Genomic DNA, 23,540 nt, shown 5'->3' with positions numbered 1-23,540 from the left:
TTAATACTATGGTCGCCCTTGATTCGGGTGACGGTAAGAAAGCGGCCAAAGTTAAGCGCCGTTCTTCCCGCGTGGCTCCTTCTCGGAGTTTCGCGCTGGACGCCATTTTGGATGCGCAGCACGTTTCTCCCCCGCTCTTGCGAGCGCTGGTTGAGGGTGCGTCTAGGGCCGTGGCCCAAGCTGCAGATGTGCATAGTTCGGGGGTTTCTCCCCTGAGTTCATTTTGCTGCTGCATCAGGCTTTTCTTATGCAAAACGCTGCCCCTGCCCCCCTGTCTGTTAAAAGGGTTAAGGCCTCCGGAAGCAAACGCCCTCGGGTGGATTTCCAGGCCCTAGAGGACTCTGTCTCCTCTGATGTAGATGAGGGCAGCGTATCTGAGTTCTCCCAACGGTCCTTTGGGGATTCCTTGGAGGAGACGGATTCCCGCTCGGATGGAGCGGATGACCCCTCTGCAGTGCGGATCTTTCACTCAGAGGATTTGCCCAACCTGTTAGTGCAGGCCATGAGCATTTTGAAGATTTCCTCTCCGGAGGACGTCTCTCCCTCAGCCTCTGTTGGCTCCGCCATTATGCTGGGGACGAAGCGCCCGCCTAGAACCTTCCACGTGCATGAAGCCATGTGCACCTTGATTTCGGCTCAATGGGATGTCCCAGAAGCGAGCCTCAAAGTGGCTAGGGCTATGTCCCGCCTCTATCCTCTGCCTGAAAGTGAACAGGAGGCCTTTCTTTGGCCTACCGTGGATTCTTTAATCACTGCGGTGACTAAGAAAACGGCGTTGCCGGTGGAAGGTGGCACGGCCCTAAAGGACGCCCAAGACAGAAGATTGGAGGCGGCCTTAAGGTCGTCCTTCGAGGCGGCTGCTTTAAGTTTGCAGGCCTCAGTTTGCGGCTCCTATGTGGCCAGGGCGTGCCTGACGATTGTGCAGCGGGCTTCCCCCTCGGATCCTTCCTTGAGGGCTGATTGGCTGGCCCTGGAATCTGGCTTGGCTTATTTGGCAGACTTGCTGTATGATGTCTTGAGAGCCTCAGCTAAAGGTATGGCTCAGACTGTCTCTGCGCGGCGCTGGCTTTGGCTGAAGCATTGGTCTGCTGACCACGCCTCTAAGTCTCGCCTGGCTAAGTTGCCTTTTAAAGGCAAGCTGCTCTTTGGAGTCGAGCTGGACAAAATTGTGATCGATCTCGGCATGTCTAAGGGCAAGAGGTTACTAGAGGTCAGGGCTCGGGCCAGTGGTGCTCGCCCCGGTTCCTCCAAAGGACGGTTTCAGGAAGCCCGTCGGTATCGCCCAAGCAAGTCGGGCTCCTCTGCCCCCTCTTCCTTCAAGAGGAACTTCTCCCCCAAGCAGCGTTCCTTTCGCAGACACCGCCGTCCCGGAGGTGCGTCCTCCGGTCCTCCCCCAGGGTCTCGTACTACTACTACTACTATTTAGCATTTCTACAGCGCTACAAGGCATACGCAGCGCTGCACAAATGATGGGGCCCTGGTCCATGGCCCAGTGCGGATTGGAGGACGCCTGTCCTCGTTTCTGGGCGAGTGGACCAGGGTAACTTCAGACGCTTGGGTTCTGGAAGTCATCAGAGACGGCTACAAGCTAGAGTTCTGCCGACCCCTAAGAGACGGGTTTGTAAACTCTCCCTACAAGTCCCAGGTCAAAGCAGCTGCCGTGCAGCAGACTTTGAACAACCTGATCCGCCTGGGCGCTGTGGTCCCGGTGCCAGTAGATCAGCTTGGCAAGGGGCGCTACTCCATTTACTTTGTGGTGCCAAAGAAAGAAGGTTCTGCTCGGCCTATTCTCGACCTCAAGGGAGTCAATCGGGCCTTGAAAGTTTGGCACTTTTCCGGATGGAGACCCTCAGCTCCGTAATAGCTGCGGTGAAAAAGGGAGAATTCCTGGCATCCCTGGACATCAAGGAAGCTTACCTACATATTCCCTTCTGGCCGCCTCATCAGCGCTTTCTGCGCTTTGCAGTACTGAGCCGACACTTCCAGTTCAGAGCCCTCCCATTCGGGTTGGCTACGGCTCCGCGGACCTTCTCCAAAGTAATGGTGGTCATCGTGGCCTACCTCCGCAAGGAGGGAGTGCAAGTCCATCCCTATCTGGACGACTGGCTGATCCGAGCCCCTTCCTATTGTAACCAGGTACCTCTCTTATGCAGCCAAGGATAGAACAATCTCCTCCAGCCACAGGCTCCCGGTACAGTGAAGAAACAGATGTCCACCAGTAACTTCAATCTTAAGAACTTTTATTCCATGCAGGTTTCTAGTACACAGTTCCAATAGCAGCATAGCACATACCAGGATTCAATACAGGCTTACAGGCTTCAGTCTGGGCTCTTTATCCAGTGCACAACAAACAGTAATTCAATTCCCAAGACAAACAGTTCAGTCACCAAGCAGCATTTTCTACCTTCTATCCTCTTTACCTTCAGGAGAGTTCAATATTTTAGGGACTCCTTCTACCCAAGGGTTTTCCCCTGCATCAGCTTCACAGTGAATTCAATACTTTTGGGACTTCCTCTCACCCAAGGAATCTCAGCCTGCTTCAGTACTTTAGGGACCTCCCTGCCCAAGGATTTTCAGCCTGCAAATACTTCTCTCCTTCTGCTTCTCTCTCCTGAACTGAACTCCACTCCTGGGACTCCTTCCCACCTGCCTAATCAATCCCTGGCTTCAGCTACCACAACCAATCATTCTCCTTCCCTTAGCTTCCTCACACCCAAACCACCTGAGTTAAGCATTAGACTAATGAGACCAATGATGAGCTCCTGCACACAGGGTTTCCTAACTCTCTTTCTGCCTAGTGGCAGCCACTCTACACAACCTGCCAGCGTACACCCATGTCTCCCCTGATTGCAGCTAGGAGTCCAGTCCGGGTTCTTCATCTCCCCTTCTGGCTCCTTGCCTGCAATGCCTTCTGGGACTTGTATTTCAGACTGAAACTGCCTTAACCCAACTATCCTGGAGGTGACTTTATCACACTATGGTGAGTGCGGGAGAGCTTCAGACAGGGTCATTGCTCTTCTGAGCTCCCTGGGATGGGTCATCAACTGGGAGAAAAGCCAGCTGCGCCCGACTCAATCCCTGGAGTATCTGGGAGTTCGATTCGACACCCAAGTGGGCAGAGTGTTAGGCTTCGGACCCAGGTGGACCAGTTCCTAGCCTCATCTACTCTTCGAGCTTGGGACTATGTGCAGCTGTTGGGCTCCATGACAGCCACGATGGAGGTAGTGCCCTGGGCCTAGGCTCATATGAGACCACTACAGCACTCTCTTCTGCGGTGGTGGACTCCAGTCTCAGAGGATTACGCCGTACGCCTTCCTTTGGATCCAGCAGTGCGAAAGGCGCTGAGTTGGTGGCTGAGGCCAATCAAGCTGTCCGCAGGAATGCCTCTTACGACCCCGGAGTGAGTTGTCGTCACGACGGATGCCTGCTTGACGGGCTGGGGAGCCCACTGCCTGGGACGGACAGCACAGGGGCTCTGGTCTCCTGCAGAGTCGAAATGGTCCATCAACCTCCTGGAACTCCGAGCCATTCGGTTGGCGCTTCTAGAGTTTCTCCCGGTACTGGTGCTGAGGCCTGTGCAGGTCCTGTCGGACAATGCCACGGCTGTTGCCTATGTCAATCGCCAGGGAGGTACCAGGAGCGCCCCTCTAGCCAAGGAGGCCATGAAGCTATGCCTGTAGGCGGAAGCGAATCTGGAACAGCTGTCGGCGGCCCACATTGCAGGAGTCATGAATGTCAAGGCGGACTTTCTCAGTCGCCATACCTTGGTTCCCGGAGAGTGGCAACTGTCTGCTCGGGCGTTCTTGGACATCACGAAGCGCTGTGGCCGGCCGAGCCTGGATCTGATGGCGTCCTCGACCAATAGCCAAGTGCCGCGTTTTTTCAACAGACGACGGGACCCTCGATCTCTGGGAGTCGATGCTCTTCTCCAGCAGTGGCCGGCACAGGAACTTCACTACGTGTTTCCGCCCTGGCCCATGATGGGCAGGGTGCTAGACCGGATTGCAAAGCATCCGGGCAGGATAATCCTGGTGGGTCCGGACTGGCCCAGACGTCCCTGGTATGCGGACTTGATCAGGCTCTCAGTGGACGGCCCTCTGCGGCTGCCAGCAGGGCCGGGCCTGTTGCATCAGGGTCCCGTGGTGATGGAGGATCCCTCCCCCTTTGGTCTTACGGCCTGGCTATTGAGCGGCAGCGTCTGAGGAAGAAGGGCTTCTCAGACAAGGTCATCGCCACTATGCTGAGAGCGAGGAAGCGCTCTACTTCTACTGCTTACGCCAGGGTTTGGCGTACCTTTGCATCGTGGTGTGAAGCAGGCTCCCTTTCTCCCTTCACTGCTCCAATTTCTTCAGTGTTGGCGTTCCTGCAAAAAGGTCTGGAGAAAGGCCTGTCGCTCAGTTCCCTTAAAGTCCAGGTAGCGGCTCTGGCTTGCTTCAGGGGCCGCCTGAAGGGTGCTTCCCTGGCTTCGCAGCCAGATGTGGTGCGCTTTCTCAAGGGAGTTAATCACCTGCGCCCTCCTCTGCACTCAGTGGTACCTGTGTAGAATCTCAATCTGGTGCTAAGAGCCTTGCAGAAGCCGCCTTTTGAACCCTTGTCGAGGGCATCTCTGAAAGACCTGACATTGAAAGCAGTTTTTTTGGTGGCTATCACTTCAGCCAGAAGAGTTTCCGAGCTCCAGGCGCTATCACGTCGAGAGCCCTTTCTGCAGTTCACTGAGGCAGGAGTGTCTATTCGCACAGTGCCTTCCTTCCTGCCCAAGATTGTTTCTCGCTTCCATGTGAATCAGCAGCTCTGTCTCCCATCCTTTCGTAGGGAGGACTACCCAGAGGAGTACTTTGCTCTCAAATATCTAGATGTGAGACGAGTCATCATCAGATACTTGTAAGTGACCAATGATTTTCGGAAGTCGGATCATCTGTTTGTCCTGTTTGCAGGTCCTCGTAAGGGTCTGCAGGCTGCTAAGCCTACAGTGGCAAGATGGGTCAAGGAAGCCATTGCAGCGGCTTATGTGGCCGCGGGGAAGGTGCCGCCTATCCGGCTGAAGGCTCACTCCACTAGAGCTCAGGCGGCCTCGATGGCGGAGGCCGGGTCCGTCTCCTTGGAAGAGATTTGCAAGGCGGCAACTTGGGCATCGGCTCATACCTTCTCCAGGCATTACCGCTTGACTGTGGCTGCTCGGGTGGAGGCCCGGTTTGGAGCTTCAGTGTTGCGGTCAGGGATTTCTATGTCCCGCCCTGGGTGAGTACTGCTTCGGTACATCCCACCAGTCTATGGATTGATCAGCATGATGATATGGAAGGTAAAATTAATGTATCATACCTGATAATTTTCTTTCCATTAATCATAGCTGATCAATCCATAGCCCCTCCCAGATATCTGTACTGTTTTTATTCTGGTTGCATTTCAGGTTCAAGTTTAGTCTTCAGTTCCTGTTCAGGAGGACTTCGTGTTCAAGTTTTTTCAATTGGATTCTTCAGGAGTTGAGCCGATTTGTGTTACAGTGAGCTGCTGCATTCCTCTCCCCTCCGTTTTATGGGGCTGGATTGAGACCTAAATTCTGCCGGCGCTCCCTCCCGCTTCGTGAGGCTGTAGGGCAGCGTTGTACCCCTCCCGCTTCGGCGGTGTTAGGGTCAGTCAGCTCCTCCCGCGGTTGCGGTATAAGCCAGATCCCCCCGCATCGGCGGGGTGGTGTCCCTCCCCTGCTCCGCGGGGATGAGCTGGACGGATTCCCCTCCCCCACTTGTGTGGGGATGAGCTGGGTTAATTCCCCTCCCCCGTTTCGGCGGTGGTGAGTTGGGCAGAGTGTCCCTTTGTGGGTGTAATTCTCTAAGTGCTGAGTCCTGCGGATGGAGCTTTGATATCGACATACTGAGGAGTTTCCGGCAGCACATGACCACATATAGGGAGGCAAAGGGATTGCTCTCTATCTCCACCTGCTGGTAGATGGACACAACCCACCAGTCTATGGATTGATCAGCTATGATTAATGGAAAGAAAATTATCAGGTATGATACATAATTTTACCTTTAATATTTGATGCCATACCTTGATGAAAAGCACCTCAGGTAAATTATGATACATAACCAAAGAAACATCCCAACCAAAATAAAATATATCCAACAACAGACAAACCCCTAAAAGTAAACATAAGCATCTCTATTCATCATTTCTTAAAATCAAAGTCTACACAAAACCAAAATGAACATGCCTACAAATTCTCCTCCTTAATCAAGAAAAGACAACCAAAACAGCCAAAAGTTTTCCTCCAACCTAAAATCAAGAGGCAAAGTATACAAAGCCTGCTGATATGTAACTTCCAATCTTACATTTCTAGGTAAAGTCAGTAACACTTGGGTGTATGAACATAAAGGTTTCCCAAATACCTAAAGTTACACAAGAACAACACAAATCCTTAATACAACAAGGACCCTCATGAAAAAGTTTTAGAGATCATATAAAAGGTCTTAAATTGAATCCTGAATTCCATAAGGAGTTAATGTAGAGACTTCAATAAAGGCGTTACATGATCCAAAGGTTTTTTGCTTTAAAATTATCTGGCAGCCTTGTTTTCTATCAGTTGCATCCTTCAAGCTGCCCCTTTGACAGTCCATTATATAGAGTGTTACAATACAATACAGATATTTATTATTCATGTCTTACTGAACGTTCAGAGCAGATTACAAAAGAACACAGGAAAAACACAATCTCAGAAATAAACAGGTTCAACAAAATAAAAATTACATTTGAACAATTAAAAACTTCTTAAACAAAAAAATATTTCAGTAATTTCCTAAACTTTAGGTAAGACCATTCCAATCTCATTTCAGATGGCAAAGAGTTACAAAGTTTTATGGCCTGATATACAAAAAAGGCAGTAAAGAACCTTTGGTATCTAATATGGGCCACTAACAAAATTTGGTCATGTATACACGAATTCTCATCCCATCAAATCCCTCCCCCTCCCCCCAAAAATAAAAACTTGAGTTATCTCAACAAATGTTTAAAACTCTGGAAAGTCAAAAAAGCAGTGTCTTTTTCAAGATTAAGTTCCAAGTGATTAGCATGAAATCAAACCACAATCTCTTCTAAACAATCATTTAGCTGCCTTAACTGATCCTCTCCAACATAGACCAGCTGAATGTCATCTTAAAAAACTTAACTACATAGGCCATAAGATTCAAATAAAAGCATTAATGGACTCAGAAACACATTAAAGCAGTGGTTCCTCCCAGCCAGTCAGGTTTTCAGGATACCGACAATGAATATTCAGGAGAGAGAATTGCATGCACTGCCTCCACTGCATGCAAATCTATTCATGAATATTCATTGTGGATATATCGAAAACCTGACTGGCTGGTGTGCCTCCAGGGCCAGGTTTGGGAACCACTGCATTAAAGAGAAAGGGCAACAAGATGGAAACCTGTAGAAAGCCATACTGCATATCAGTTAACTCAAGAGTTCTCCTTGCCACAATATTTTCTGCATTCCAGTAGTCAAAAATGATTGCAACCACATTACACACTCTTTTTAATAACAGCTCATAGCTCACCATATTGAAAACTGCTGAGAGGTACAAAAAAGAAATCATCAGTGTATCAAGACCCCTATTTGCAGCCTCTTGAGGAAGTAGCTGTCAAAAGAGTTTCTGTTTCATACCCTTTTCTAAACCCTTCCGGATAAACATGTAAAATCCATTGACCCTGAAAAAAATCCAGATAATTGTCAAAAAAAACAATTCAATAAACTTCCCTAAGAACGGGAAATGTATCACTAGGCAATTCGTTGAAAAAAGTCAAGGGCTGAATCCTTTATCCTATTCTTCATATCCATTTAAGTGAAAACAGAAAGACCCCTTCAGCCAAGAAGCAGTTTGCTATACCATGCAACAAAGATGAAGTCACTTTCTTAGAATTCTTAATCCAATTCTTAATCTAATTACCTGGGAAGAGATCTAGCATGCAATTCATATACTATTTCTCCCTCTTCCCATCACAATATCAACAGTCCCATATTCCACACATACATACAGATCAAGTTGTCTCCAAAGTATTTTCAATTTCTGCTAGTGATATATCTTGAAAAGCTCTGAAACCAACATCGCCCAACTCAGCCAAACAGAAAGATAAGTATGCCACAACTGTAACATCAGCAGAAAGAGAGAATGTATCACCTTTACCTTCTCTTGAGAGAAACAATAAGGCAGTAAAAGCACAGAGAAATCATCAACACTACATGAATTCAATTCAATTCATATCTTTTATATACTGCTAATATACCCTATTCAGGGTTCATTGCGGATTACAACATAAGTGGGACATAGGTTGGATACAATATTATAGGTAGAACATTGGTTGAATGCAATCTTATATAACACTAGAAAGTGTGAGAGTAGTAAAGGTGTTTCGTATGAAAGCCTGTAGACAGTTAAAGGAGATAAAGAAGTAGTGGTTGTTACGTAGCAGCCTTTGGAAAGAGAAAAGTTTTTAAACGTCTTCTAGAAGCTGAGGTAGTTAATCTCTGATCTAATGGCAAGAGGGAGTGAGTTCTATAAAGAGATTCCTAATACAGGGAAGAGTGAGCTAAAAATCTTCTGAAACTGGATTCCCTTATGGAACAGTGATGCTAAAATCAATTATTCTTTCAGTCTGCTTGAATGAATGATACAAACAGATGAGATATTAATCAACAATTCAGACGTGACACCTTGTAGAATTTTAAAAAACTACACAGGCAGCTTTGAACCTAATTCTTTCAGCTATGGGTAGCCAATGTAGTTTTAACAAGATATGACGAAACGTTAGTTCATCTATTCAGTTAGAAAATTAATCTTGCCGCTATGTTCTGTATAATCTGCAGTTTTTTATGATATTGGGTCTTAATACAAAAAAATAAGACATTACAGTAGTTCAGATGCGGTAGGATCAGCATTTGGATCAGTCCTGGAGTACCCCTTCCCAGTCAGGTTTTCAGGACATCCACAATGAATATGCGGAAAACCTGACTGGTAAGGAGGTACTCCAAGACTAGACTTGGGAAACACTGGTCTAAACAATGATGCGACAGCAAGTCAATAATACTGTCAAACCTGGCAACTTACTCCAAAGTTCCAGCAAAATAGTTGCCTCAGTGTCCATCTGTTTCATGCAAATGCAGCAAAAGAATGTAACATTTCTGCTTGGTCAAAGACTGCAAGAAACCAAAGAACACTCCATACGTCTATTAATGTTCTGCTCAATATGTTGAGCAATAAAGCAGTTACTCATCTATAGAAGATGTTCTCCGAGGACAGCAGGACATATATTCACATGTATAGGTGCCATCATCTAATCAAGCCCGGCATGGGAAACCTCCCAGCTTCATTTCCAGAAGTCTTTGAAAGCCCTACTGTGCAGATGTATGTAACTTCTCGCTTACTGTCACCACACAGGACCAGGCAGTCTGTTTGGGGTTTTTTTTTCTGTGGAGCAGTGAAGATGTTCAGTGACAACTTTTTTACGGCTTGCACCTCTCAATTTTTTACAGCCTTTAGCTCTTTTTGTGCAAGTGCAAGGAAGGACCAATGTTTCTCAGTTCCCTTTTAGTCTCCTTAATGGGTTTTTGGGGGGGAATTTTAGGTTTCCTTTTTTTTTCTTCTGCAGCTCATTAACCTGAGTGTGCCGGTCTTTGATTAAAATTCTCAAGGTTGCTGGAAACTTTAGGGTGAATTTTATGCTTTTCTGTGCCAGGGCAGAGCATATCGGATGGAATTTGCATTGTTGTTGTACCTCTGCTGAAAAGTCTTGAAATATTAGGATTTTGTTTCCATCATGCATCAAAGATCCTCTGCGCAATCGGAAGCCTTGTAAGATTTCATTTTTATGGCGGAAATTAAAGATTCTTGCCATTACTATTCTTGGTCGTGTCTGTGTTTCTGCCCTGCGACCAACTCTATGGGCCCGCTCTATTACGAGGGGGCCTATGGTGTCTGAGAGCGCGAGCTCTTTTGCAAGCCAATTCTCGAGCCAGCAGGTCAGGTTTACTTTCTGGGATAGTCTCCGGTAAACCGACTATTCGGATATTGTTCCTGCGAGAGCGATTTTCTAGCTCTTCCAGTTTCTCATGGCTTTCTTTTAATTGTTTTGTAAGGGTCGCAATATCTGGGCCGTACCCGCGGCCATCATCCTCTAGGGCCGCCACGCGCGTTTCAAGATCTCCCACGCGCGCTCCTACTCCATCCAACCGTGTGGTTAGGCTCTCTAGTTTCTGCTTCATTTCTGCCCATTTCGGGTCTCAGGCTTTTGCCACGGCTGTAGTGATTTGCGCGAGCTGCACCTCGGAGAATCCTCCTGGCTGCAACGCATCATCCTCCGCCATATTGTTTGGCCGGGGCTGCTTGTTTTTACCTTTTCTGTCTTTTCTTTCTTGGAAGATCGCTGTGCCATCGCCCCTTCTGTCCTCCTCAAGTATCTGTCCATACAACAAATCGATTCGCCAGGCTGAGTACTGTCCAGGGAAGCTCTATTTATTCAATTATCGGGCATGGATCTCAGAGCCCCAGCAACGTGCTGCCGTTCAGCTCATGCCCCCACATGATCGATTGGTATGTGTTAAAGAAAGTTAAGTTGAGGAATTGAGTTGTATATTCCTATGTGGTAAATAAAGCTGCTGCCAAATTTTTTTCCAAAATAAAGTGTTGTTGTGTTATTTAATTATAAGGAATTTTGAATGGAATAGACTGACTGATGTGCGAATGTCAATGTTATGTTCCACTGCTTACAGAGTTTGGTTTCTTAGGTTTTCCGTTTCATTTCTTGTCTGCATGTTTGTTTCTGAAATGTAGTCTCTTATTCTTTATAAGGCGATTGTCTATGTTCTATCTGTGAAACAAAGGTGAAGGATTCTGTATAGGAAACTGTAGCAATCCAGCTTGTTCTTTTTTCCAGCTGGGGATGTACTGGTGTACCAGAATATTTATAGTGCTGACAGTTCATAAGTAGGGTTGGTACAGTTTGAATTCCTACTGGTACAGTATAGTAAAATGAGCATGTATATGCAAGGTTTTGTATTACTTCATATACTATCTGGCAGTGGAGGGAGTTTGTATTACTGTTACCGATGTGACACCAGAATTTGAATAGCATCTTTTTAAAATGTTAACTTAAAGTGAAAACATTCTACTTTTGCTCTGCATCTGTTGTTGGGAGAGTTTTATTGGTTGGTCTGGGAATATCCCATATGAAAGAATAATTTTACTCTCTTGAGGCTTCTGCGGACGAGAACAGAGTTCACAAGGATGGGGACAAACTTTGCCCCCATGTCATTCTCTAGCAGGAATTGAAGGGAAGAGTGAATTCTGGTAATGGGGAAAACAGAAGCTGGGGTGGGGGAGGAGGGAGGTTATGTGGAGGAAGTGTTATGTGGTATACTGGACTTTCCTGTTTGTTAATAATAAAGTATTAAAAAAAAGACCTTTCAAGAATGTCATACTATGCATGAGTGGGAGTTTCTACATAACATACAAGGTCACCTCAGTCTGGCACAAAACTAGTAATAGGAGAAGCCAAATCCTGGAAGAGGTGGGCAGGTTTTTTGAGATATGGTATCCTGTTGAACTTGGAGAACACCTGCTACAAGTAAGCACTGCCGCTTCCTGGGAGGACAAGTAGGACCACAATACTTACAGACAAGAATCCCTAGCTAGAGGCCGTCATTATCAAAAAGGGGAAACAGAAAAGTATGCTGCCACCCAGCAAAAAAATACATGTTTTTGGTAGAACAGACCATATCTTATGTTCTTCTTGTTTTCTAAAGCTCAAGTAGATTGACCAAACCTGCTGTTGCACTGCAGTCCTCATCCAAACAATAATACAATGTGAAAGTGTGAACAGACACTCATATCAGAACTTTGCAGATCTCTACCATGGCTGTCAGGCCTGGAGGCTACCTCAGGTGAGAAACCAGTGCTGTCATGGTTCTGATAAGATGGGCCTCAACAGGCATTCATTCCTTCATTCATTTATAACCTGCTTCATCTACAATTCTAATGACTGTTTTTATTAGCCTGATTATTCCCTAAGATATATGAATCTAGTCCACAGCAAATGTAGTAACCAACTGCTATCAAAAAAAAGCACACCCTCCAATATTCAACCAGCGGCGGTCAGCATTTTTTTTTTTTTTAAATGCTGATCGTCACTGGCTAAATTATCCCCCAATATTCAGTGCCAAGCTATGTCCAGGCACTGGCACTAAATATAGGGGGATAATTTTGGAGGGATGGATGCTGTAACTTATACAAGATTGGCCAATATTCAGCTGGGGCCCGCATAAGAGTTATGTGGATCCAACTGATTATTGGGCCGGGGACCACATAACTTTTGTTCAAAAACAAAACAAAAACAGAACAACAAGGCCCCCCCCCCCCCCCGAGGCCCCTCCTGCAGTTCCTGACAAACGCGACAGCCATTTTGGATAGCCTCCACAAAGGGCAGGAGTAAGGGGGCTGGGCTCCTGTCCCCGAAGACCACCGCTGGACCACCAGGGCTACAGGAGCCTACCTTGACAGTGGGGAAGGTAAAATTATGTATCATACCTGATAATTTTCTTTCCATTAATCATAGCTGATCAATCCATAGACTGGTGGGTTGTGTCCATCTACCGGCAGGTGGAGAGAGAGAGCAAACTTTTGCCTCCCTATATGTGGTCATGTGCTGCCGGAAACTCCTCAGTATGTCGATATCAAAGCTCCATCCGCAGGACTCAGCACTTAGAGAATTACACCCACAAAGGGACACTCTGCCCAGCTCACCACCGCCGAAACGGGGGAGGGGAATTAACCCAGCTCATCCCCACACAAGTGGGGGAGGGGAATCCGTCCAGCTCATCCCCACGGAGCGGGGGAGGGACACCACACCCGCCGATGCGGGGGGATCTGGCTTATCCTGCAACCGCAACCGCGGGAGGAGCTGACTGACCCTAACACCGCCGAAGCGGGAGGGGTACAAAGCTGCCCTACAGCCGCACGAAGCGGGAGGGAGTGCCGGCAGAATTTAAGTCTCAATCCAGCCCCGTAAAACGGAGGGGAGAGGAATGCAGCAGCTCACTGTAACACAAACTCGTCTCAACTCTTGAAGAATCCAAGTGAAAAAACTTGAACACGAAGTCCTCCTGAAGTAACTGAAGACTAAACTTGAACCTAAAATTCAACCAGAATATAAACAGTACAGATATCTGGGAGGGGCTATGGATTGATCAGCTATGATTAATGGAAAGAAAATTATCAGGTATGATACATAATTTTACCTTCCATATCATCATGCTGATCAATCCATAGACTGGTGGGATGTACCGAAGCAGTACTCACCCAGGGCGGGACATAGAAATCCCTGACCGCAACACTGAAGCTCCAAACCGGGCTTCCGCCCGAGCAGCCACAGTCAAGCGGTAATGCCTGGAAAAGGTATGGGCCGAAGCCCAAGTTGCCGCCTTGCAAATCTCTTCCAAGGAGACGGACCCGGCCTCTGCCATCGAGGCCGCCTGAGCTCTAGTGGAGTGAGCCTTCAGCTGGATAGGCGGCACCTTCCCCGCGGCCACATAAGCCGCTGCAATGGCTTCCTTGACCCATCTTGCCACTGTAGGCTTAGCAGCCTGCAGACCCTTACGAGGACCTGCAAACAGGACAAACAGATGATCCGATTTCCGGAAATCATTGGTCACTTCCAAGTATCTGATGATGACATGTCTCACATCCAGACATTTGAAAGCAGAGTATTCCTCCGGGTAGTCCTCCCTCCGAAAGGAAGGGAGACAGAGCTGCTGATTCACATGGAAGCGAGAAACAATCTTGGGCAGGAAGGAAGGCACTGTGCGAATAGTCACTCCTGCCTCAGTGAACTGCAGAAAAGGCTCTCGACATGAGAGTGCCTGGAGCTCGGAAACTCTTCTGGCTGAAGTGATAGCCACCAAAAAGACTGCTTTCAACGTCAGGTCTTTCAGAGATGCCCTCGACAAGGGTTCAAAAGGCGGCTTCTGCAATGCTCTTAGCACCAGGTTGAGATTCCACGCAGGCACCACTGAGTGCAGAGGAGGGCGCAGGTGATTAACTCCCTTGAGAAAGCGCACCACATCTGGCTGCGAAGCCAGGGAAGCACCCTTCAGGCGGCCCCTGAAGCAAGCCAGAGCCGCTACCTGGACTTTAAGGGAACTGAGCGACAGGCCTTTCTCCAGACCTTCTTGCAGGAACGCCAACACTGAAGAAATTGGAGCAGTGAAGGGAGAAAGTGAGCCTGCTTCACACCACACTGCAAAGATACGCCAAACCCTGGCGTAAGCAGTAGAAGTAGAGCGCTTCCTCGCTCTCAGCATAGTGGCGATGACCTTGTCTGAGAAGCCCTTCTTTCTCAGACGCTGCCGCTCAATAGCCAGGCCGTAAGACCAAAGGGGGAGGGATCCTCCATCACCACGGGACCCTGATGTAACAGGCCCTGCTCCACTGGCAGCCGCAGAGGATCGTCGACTGAGAGCCTGATCAAGTCCGCATACCAGGGACGTCTGGGCCAATCTGGACCCACCAAGATTATCCGGCCTGGATGCTTTGCCACCCGGTCTAGCACCCTGCCCAACATGGGCCAGGGCGGGAACACATAGAGAAGCTCGTGTCGGCCACTGTTGGAGAAGAGCATCTACTCCCAGGGATCGAGGGTCCCGTCCTCTGCTGAAAAAGCGCGGCACTTGGCAATTGGCCGATGACGCCATCAGATCTAGGCTCGGCTGGCCCTAGCGCTTCGTGATGTCCAAGAACGCCTGAGCAGATAGCTGCCACTCTCCGGGCTCCAAGGTATGGCGACTGAGAAAGTCCGCCTTGACATTCATGACTCCGGCAATGTGGGCCGCTGACAGCTGTTCCAGGTTCGCTTCCGCCCACTGGCATAGATTCATAGCCTCCTTGGCTAGAGGGGCGCTCTTGGTACCTCCCTGGCGGTTGACATAGGCCACAGCCGTGGCATTGTCCGACAGGACCCGTACTGGCTTCAACGCCAGTACCGGGATGAACTCCAAAAGCGCCAACCGAATGGCTCTGAGTTCCAGGAGGTTGATAGACCACTTTGTCTCTGCAGGAGACAAGAGCCCCTGCGCTGTCCTTCCCAAGCAGTGGGCTCCCCAGCCCGACAAAGAGGCGTCCGTCGTGACAACAATCCACTCCGGGGTCACCAGAGGCATACCTGCAGACAACTTGTCTGTCTGCGTCCACCAGCTCAGCGCCTTGCGCGCTGCTGGGTCCAAGGGAAGGCGCACAGCATAATCCTCCGACATCGGAGTCCAGCGCTGCAGCAGAGAGTGTTGTAGTGGTCTCATATGAGCCCTGGCCCAGGGCACTACTTCCATCGTGGCCGTCATAGAGCCCAACAGCTGCACATAGTCCCAAGCCCGAAGAGGAGAGGCTACTAGGAACTGGTCCACCTGAGCCTGAAGCTTGACAATCCGATTGTCTGGCAGGAACACTCTGCCCACTTGGGTGTCGAATCGAACTCCCAGATACTCCAGGGACTGAGTTGGGCGCAGCTGGCTTTTCTCCCAGTTGATGATCCACCCCAGGGAGCTCAAAAGAGCAACCACCCGGTTCACAGCTTTGCCGCACTCTGCATAAGAGGGGGCTCGGATCAACCAGTCGTCCAGATAAGGATGGACTTGTACTCCTTCCTTCCTCAGGAAGGCCGCGATGACCACCATTACTTTGGAGAAGGTCCGCGGAGCAGTAGCCAACCCGAACGGGAGGGCTCTGAACTGGAAGTGTCGGCCCAGGACTGCAAAACGCAGAAAGCGTTGATGAGGAGGCCAGATGGGAATATGCAAGTACGCTTCCTTGATGTCCAAGGATGCCAGGTACTCCCCTGCCTTCACTGCCGCTATAACAGAGCGGAGAGTCTCCATGCGAAAGTGCCGAACTTTCAAGGCCCGATTGACCCCTTTGAGGTCGAGGATAGGCCGTACAGAACCTCCTTTCTTTGGTACCACAAAGTAAATGGAGTAACGCCCCTTGCCAAGCTGACTTTCTGGCACCGGAACGACCGCACCCAGGCGGATCAGATTGTCCAAGGTCTGCTGCACTGCCACAGCTTTGACCGGAGACTTGCAGGGAGAGAGTACAAACCCGTCTCTTAAGGGTCAGCAGAACTCTAGCTTGTAGCCGTCTCTGATGACTTCCAGCACCCAAGCGTCTGAAGTTATTGTGGTCCACTCGCCCAGAAACGAGGACAGCCGTCCTCCAATCTGCACTGGGGCGTGGACCAATGCCCCGTCATTGGGTACGAGACCCTGGGGGAGGACCGGAGAGAGCACCTCCGGGACGGCGGTCTCTGCGAAAGGAATGCTGCTTGGGGGAGAAGTTCCTCTTGAAGGAAGAGGGGGCAGAGGAGCCCGACCTGCCCGGGCGGTACCGACGGGCTTCCTGAAAACGTCCTCTGGAGGTACCGGGGCGAGTACTAGCCCGAGCCCTGACCTCTGGTAACTTCTTGCCCTTAGACGTGCCGAGATCGGTCACGATTTTGTCCAGCTCGACCCCAAAGAGCAGCTTGCCTTTAAAAGGCAATCTAGCCAGGCGGGATTTAGAGGCGTGGTCAGCAGACCAATGCTTCAGCCAAAGCCACCGCCGCGCAGAGATTGTCTGAGCCGTGCCTTTAGCTGAGGCCCTCAAGACATCATACAGCAAGTCTGCCAAATAGGCTAAGCCCGATTCCAGGGCCGGCCAATCAGCCCTCAAGGAATGATCCGAGGGGGAAGCCCGCTGCACCATAGTCAGGCACGCCCTGGCCACATAGGAGCCGCAAACTGAGGCCTGCAAACTTAAAGCAGCCGCCTCAAAGGACGACCTTAAGGCCGCCTCCAATCTTCTGTCTTGGGCGTCCTTTAGGGCCGTGCCACCTTCCACCGGCAACGCCGTTTTCTTAGTCACCGCAGTGATTAAAGAATCCACAGTAGGCCACAGATAGGCCTCACGTTCACTTTCAGGCAAAGGATAGAGGCGGGACATAGCCCTAGCCACTTTAAGGCTCGCTTCCGGGACATCCCATTGAGCCGAAATTAAGGTGTGCATGACATCATGCACGTGGAAGGTTCTAGGCGGGCGCTTCGTCCCCAGCATAATGGCAGAGCCAACAGGGGCTGAGGGAGAGACGTCCTCCGGAGAGGAAATCTTCAAAATGCCCATGGCCTGCACCAACAGGTTGGGCAAATCCTCTGAGGTAAAAAGCCGCGCTGCAGAGGGGTCATCCGCTCCATCCGAGCGGGGATCCGTCTCCTCCAAGGAATCCGCAAAGGACCGTTGGGAGAACTCAGATACGCTGCCCTCATCTACATCGGAGGAGACAAAGTCCTCCAAGGCCTGGGAATCAACCCGAGGGCGTTTACCTCCGGGGGCCTCAACCTCTTTACCAGACGAGGGAGCAGGGGCAGCGTTTTGCATAAGGAAGGCCTGATGCAGCAGCAAAACAAACTCGGGGGAGAAACCCCCCAGACTGTGCACTTCCGCAGCCTGGGCTACAGCCCTAGACGCACCCTCAACCGGCGCTCGCAAGAGCGGGGGAGAGACATGCTGCACAACCAAGATGGCGTCCGGCGCGACACTCCGCGAAGGAGCCGCGCGGGAAGAACGGCGCTTAACTTTAGCCGCTTTTGTGCCGTCGCCCAAATTAAGGGCGTTCATGGCATTAATGTCTCCTACCTCAAGGGCGGCCCAAGAAGAAGCCGTCCGAGCCGCGTGGCCGGCCAAGATGGCGGAGGCGAGCAGCGGGGGATGGGTGTTTATGGCGGGAAAAACCGCCACACCGGAGGAAGGACCGGGACACTCATCGGTCACGAAACTGTCACCCAACAAGGGCGAATCAGACTTTAAGACCCCCGCATCCCCTCTAGAAGCGCCCAAGCGATCCGGGGAGCGACTCTTTGCGCCCTCGCCCTCCGACGCCATATGCCACGTGGAGATCAATCGGGGAACCCCCTGCCCGCTATTAAAAGGTAAAAATTACCTGCTTTCCGCTCCGAGCTGTAACGACCTGGTGTCCCAGTGAGTAGCTGCAATAAACGTTTAAATAAACGTCGAAATAAACGCCTTTAAGGACGTTCAAAAATTTTCTTTTTTTTTTTAACGGAGCCAGCGGGAGGGGGGAGAAAAGGAGGGACCTGGCGCCACCAGGTTTGCACTTGCTCAAGAAGAGCCCTCAACCCCAGGCACTCAACAAAACCTAAAAATTAGGCTTGGAGGCCTAGCCAGAGCTGCTGCTGTGTGTGACCACCACCTGCTGAGATAGAGAACATACTGAGGAGTTTCCAGCAGCACATGACCACATATAGGGAGGCAAAAGTTTGCTCTCTATCTCCACCTGCTGGTAGATGGACACAACCCACCAGTCTATGGATTGATCAGCATGATGATATGGAAGGGGAGGTTCTGGGGGAGGGGGCTTTCTTATTCAAGAGAGCTGGGAGGAGGGAAGGGAATGAGGGGGCATTGTTGGAGGGGGCGGGCTCTAGGTTTGTTTGTTTTTTTAAGTTACGTGGGTGCCGGCTGTCCTAAATAAGGCTGCTTAGCTATGTGGGTGCCAGGACTGAATATTGCTGGCACCCGCATAACCTTGGGCTCCTCCCCAGGGCCGCCACTTTTTGTTCGGGCAGTCCATGGGAATATTCAGTGGCACTCTCCAGTTAATTGCCACTGAATATCCCCACTTTGTCATTGGGAAGTGATTTAAGCAGGCAGGAGAAGCTCCTGCTTGCTTAAATCACTTTGACTACCAGCCCCAGTGTTTAATTACCAATTTACATTGAGATATTTATTTATTTTCTGCATTTATATCTCACATTTTCCCACCTCTTTGCAGGCTCAATATGGCTTACAAATACCGTAGTGGCAATCGCCCTTTCCAGAATAAGAAATACAGAAGAATGTTCCAATCAGAGTATATAGAGTACACAGTAAATTCGGATAAAATCGGTAATCAATACATTTCAGGTGCTGAAATCAAGGGTAGGGAATCTCCACAAATTTCCTAAACTATGAAAAATAAATCTGACCACTGGACATCAGGCTAATCCAGGGTGATAGAAGAATAAGATACTTTGTGTTTCAGACTGAAACAGTGCAAACAGCTGGAGAAAAAAGGAAGAAAGAGGAGACAATTCCACAGATGATTGTGCTTCACTTATTACATTACAAAACCACTCAATTTTTCTAAATATACCTGCAGCCTCAAAGGATAGGGGTTGTTGTACAATGCTTAAATAAAGCATTAAAAACAAATTTGTTATTTGGGGCCAAGCATTAGTTCATTGGTGGCTTTAGAGGATAAATTGATATGGGCGTCCATAAACCAGGGTTGTGGAGTTGGAACCATAAGCAATTTTGGATGGAGTCCGAATTGGATTTGAGAAAAATATACCAACTCCAATTCCAGCTTAAATTTATCATTTTATACTTATATATATTTTTTGTCCTGGATCTACAGTTATATTTTCCAGTACTTTAGATCCAGCACAAAAATTTAAAGTCTAATATCAGTAGTAGGAGTTGTCAGAGTAGAAAAGTAGAGGAGTCGGAGTCAACCTTTTGGTACACAGACTCATCAGCCAGAGCAGCTCTGCTCTTCCGCAGCCACCAGTGCCGAATAGGGGTGCTGTCAGGAGTACAGAGCTGCACGGGAACAGGGTTTGTGGGAATCCCGCAGAACCCACGGGATTCCCGCAGGGGCGGAAGCAGTTCTGTGGGGCTCCCGTGGGGACGGAAGCAGTTCTGCGGGGTTCCCGTGGAAGTGTAAGCTACACCTGCACCAGCCTCTCATCTACCGAGTACCAAGTTCTTTGAGTGCTGTCTTCTCCTCCTCCTCTTCCTCCTTGCTTTAACAGCACAAATGTGGAAAATTTTCCATTAAGGAGGTGGTAGAGACACAAATGATGATGGAATTCAAAAAGGCGTGGGATGAACCTTTTCCGGAGATGGGAAGGTGGTAGAACGAGAGGACATGAAATGAGATTGAAGAGGGGCAGACTCAAGAAAAATGTCAGGAAGTATTTTTTCACGGAGAGAGTAGTGGATGCTTGGAATGCCCTCCCGCGGGAGGTGGTGGAAATGAAAACGGTAACGGAATTCAAACATGCGTGGGATAAGCATAAAGGAATCCTGTGCTGAAGGAATGGATCCTCAGGAGCTTAGTCAAGATCGGGAGGCGGGGCTGGTGGTTGGGAGGCAGGGATAGTGCTAGACAGACTTATACGGTCTGTGCCAGAGCCGGTGGTGGGCAGCGGGACTAGTGGTTGGGAGGCGGGGATAGTGCTGGACAGACTTGTTCGGTCTGTGCCAGAGCCAGTGGTTGGGAGGCAGGGCTGATGGTTGGGAGGTGAGGATAGTGCTGGGCAGACTTATATGGTCTGTGCCAGAGCCGGTGGTTGGGAGGAGGGGCTGGTGGTTGGGAGGCGGGGATAGTGCTGGGCAGACTTATACGGTCTGTGCCCTAAAGAGCACAGTTACAAATCAAAGTAGGGTATACACAAAAAGCAGCAAATATGAGTTATCTTGTTGGGCAGACTGGATGGACCGTGCAGGTCTTTTTCTGCCGTCATCTACTATGTTACTATGAACACAGAGGATCTCTAATTAGAAAATGGAAGTTATAAAAAACCTAACCTTAAATGGTTGCATGTGTGTGGATGTGTGAAGTAATGCTTAGATGGCGACTCTGGCTGTGATTAACTAGGGCCAATACCAGGCAGACTTCTATGGTCTGTGTCTAATATATGGAAGTCTGGTTTAGGATGGGCTGGAAAGGGCTTAGACAGCAACTTCAGTGGCTGGAACATAAGGACAGTTCTGGACAGATTTTTACGATCTGTGTCCCACAAATGAGAAGATGAATAGTGGGCTTCAACGACAACTCCAGCAGTTGGAACATAAGGATAGGGCCAGATAGACATGGTCTATGTTCCAGAAACACGAAAGAAAGACCATAGTCTAGTATATAATATCACACTCGTTGATTTAATCATGAATTGATAATGAGTGTGACTATTGGGCAGACTGGATGGACCATTCAGGTCTTTATTTGCTGTCACTTACTATGTTACAATTAATCCTCTTTGCTCCTGGGCTGATGAGCAGACCTCAGCTCTGACAAAGGCATGAGCACCAGATGTCACCTGACCTACTGGCGCATACATGTGGTGACCTCTCAGCACACAGTGCCAGTAAATCAGAGACAAATCTTACATGTGCACACCAGAGTGTTCCAAGTTTCAGCTTCCATTCCTTCTACTACTACTACCTTGCCTACAGTGCTATAGCTCAAATCCAGAGAGAGACTGAGGGAGTTGACTGGAATTTTCTTTTATGTACCATTAAATTCTTACAGTGATGGGTGGAGATGGGTTAAATTCTTGCGGGGACAGGTGGGGGTGGGTTAAATTCTTGCGGGGACGGGTGGGGACAGGTTGGGATGGGTTACATTTTTGTGGGGATGGATAGAGATGGGTAAGATTCCAGTGGGGATGGGTGGGGACGGATAAGATTCCAGCAGGGACGGGCAGGGATGGGTAAGATTTCTGTCCCCGTGCAACTCTCTAGTCAGGAGTCCCCTGCAATCCTGAAGCCAGCAGCACTGACTTAGTGGCCTTTGCCATGTTTGCACTAAGTGCAGACACCATGCATCGCTCTGAGCAAACAGCACAGCGGCGTGGTTTCTCCAAAGTAGCAGCCATCTTGGCTGAACAATCCTCGTGATGCCCAGAAGAAAGCTACCCACCATTAAACAAAGGATATCTCTACCCCCGAAATTAGAGCTGAACCGCAGGGGAAAGAAAATCCGACTTTGAAGGCTCTGCCTGAACGTCTTTTTAGTAAGAGTATAGTGCACTTATACATACTTTTATTTATTTTTTAAACACATATGGGGCCAAAATAGCACACCCAAATCAGGCTAGTCTTGATGAGAGCTGCACAGGTACTCATCTACCATCTGCTGAGGAGACTGAGAAATACTGGCAGACTCTGGGCTGCACAGGTGTTTATACTGACATCACTTGGTAGTTCTCAGTCTCCCATCTGCTGGTATGAGGGCACATACCCACTTGCTGAGAATGGGCTGGAGACATAAAGAAACCTGTTTTGCAAAACAAAGAAGTATGTTGTTGTTCTTTCCAAGTATTTAAGTTTGAATGTATACAGATTTCAATTATGCGTGTACTACTGCAAATATTTCAAATGTACAAGCTTAATGCCTCAGTAAAGCAGGTGAGGTGACACTGTATGATCAACATCGTCTCTTCTTGAAGTAGTGACATATGAACTGTCATAGGGAATTTTAAAGTATAACACATTTGTGGGGTATATTTTTGGGGAACAGACCACAGCATCCGTGCGCTTTAGTAGCTTATCTATTAAGGTGGTACCTCAGGTTGAAGAAACAAACAAACAAACAAACATGACCTTATGATCAAAAAACAACCCAGGTGCATAAGACCTTTGAAGTTAATGAACAGACATTTTAGACCCGACAAGGAAAAGCCAACACGCTTGTTAAGTCCTAATGCATTATGAAGCCTAACTGTATTTAATATGGGTTTTAACACAAGGTAACTTTTTTTTTTCACTTCCATGAAAACTGTTAACATGCCACCTTAAACAATGTGAAATTTCATTCTGGGGGGCTAGGAGTCCATCAATATTAACACACATTAACTGCAAATGTGGCTGCTAACACAGAATGGTTAACTATTCCTCTTGTGGTGGCAATGTTAACTGTATTCTGCCATAGAGACTATGCCATTAACGCTCAGTAGCAACCATATATCATGTAAGCAGAATGGCTGATTTCCCATACTACTGCTTGCTATCTTTTGATCACCCATTAATCTTTCTTCCCCACTTTTTGTCTTCAGACTATTATTAGAATGCTTTTTATTATTCATTTATTATTTTCTGGTAATGTCATTTTTTACTGATTGTTTTCTGACCTGAGAAAGTGGATGTTAGCTGTCAAAAGCTAGTCAAGAAATATATTCAGATAGTGAAATAACAAAATATAAGGGGACACCATTACTTCTGTTCATAATCAATTTGGTAATTAAAGCCACACAACAAAGAGGGGCAGCCAGGTTTTCCAATATTTTCTCCAGAGCTTACACAGTAGTTGCACATTCTGCTCTCATGATTCGGACAGGTCTTTGCATGTATGACGCTCAACAGCAACGTAGTCAACTTAACTGTACAATGGCAAGCTTTCTACTAGGCTACATCAGTCTTAAACTATTTCACAGAAAACACCAAAGTAAAAAAAGGACTGCAATTTATTTTTGTACTAGCAACTAGAATATTTACATATTATTATAAAGTCGAATGCAATACTGTCATAAAAACTATTCAACTGGCTACGTTCCTGTTTAAATTAAGACATAGCTCCCATGCCTGCAAAAAATCTAGTTGTGATCTTTGTGTAATTCAATAAAGCATTATGCTCTGAAGAGGTAACTCTATAATTAGATGCCACAATGACTTGCACCGAGCGCCTAAGGCGTTATAA

The 23,540-nt window shown here is 48.3% G+C and overlaps 1 protein-coding gene across 3 annotated transcripts in view; it reads right to left on the bottom strand.

Moving 5' to 3' along the window:
- The window catches only part of ITSN2 (intersectin 2), a 353,877-nt gene that overhangs the window by 86,364 nt on the left and 243,973 nt on the right, over positions 1-23,540 (bottom strand). The window lies entirely within an intron of this gene.

This window comes from Microcaecilia unicolor, chromosome 3 (assembly GCF_901765095.1).
Source record: "Microcaecilia unicolor chromosome 3, aMicUni1.1, whole genome shotgun sequence".
NCBI lineage: Eukaryota > Metazoa > Chordata > Amphibia > Gymnophiona > Siphonopidae > Microcaecilia > Microcaecilia unicolor.
This window is presented reverse-complemented; position numbering and strand designations above follow the sequence as displayed.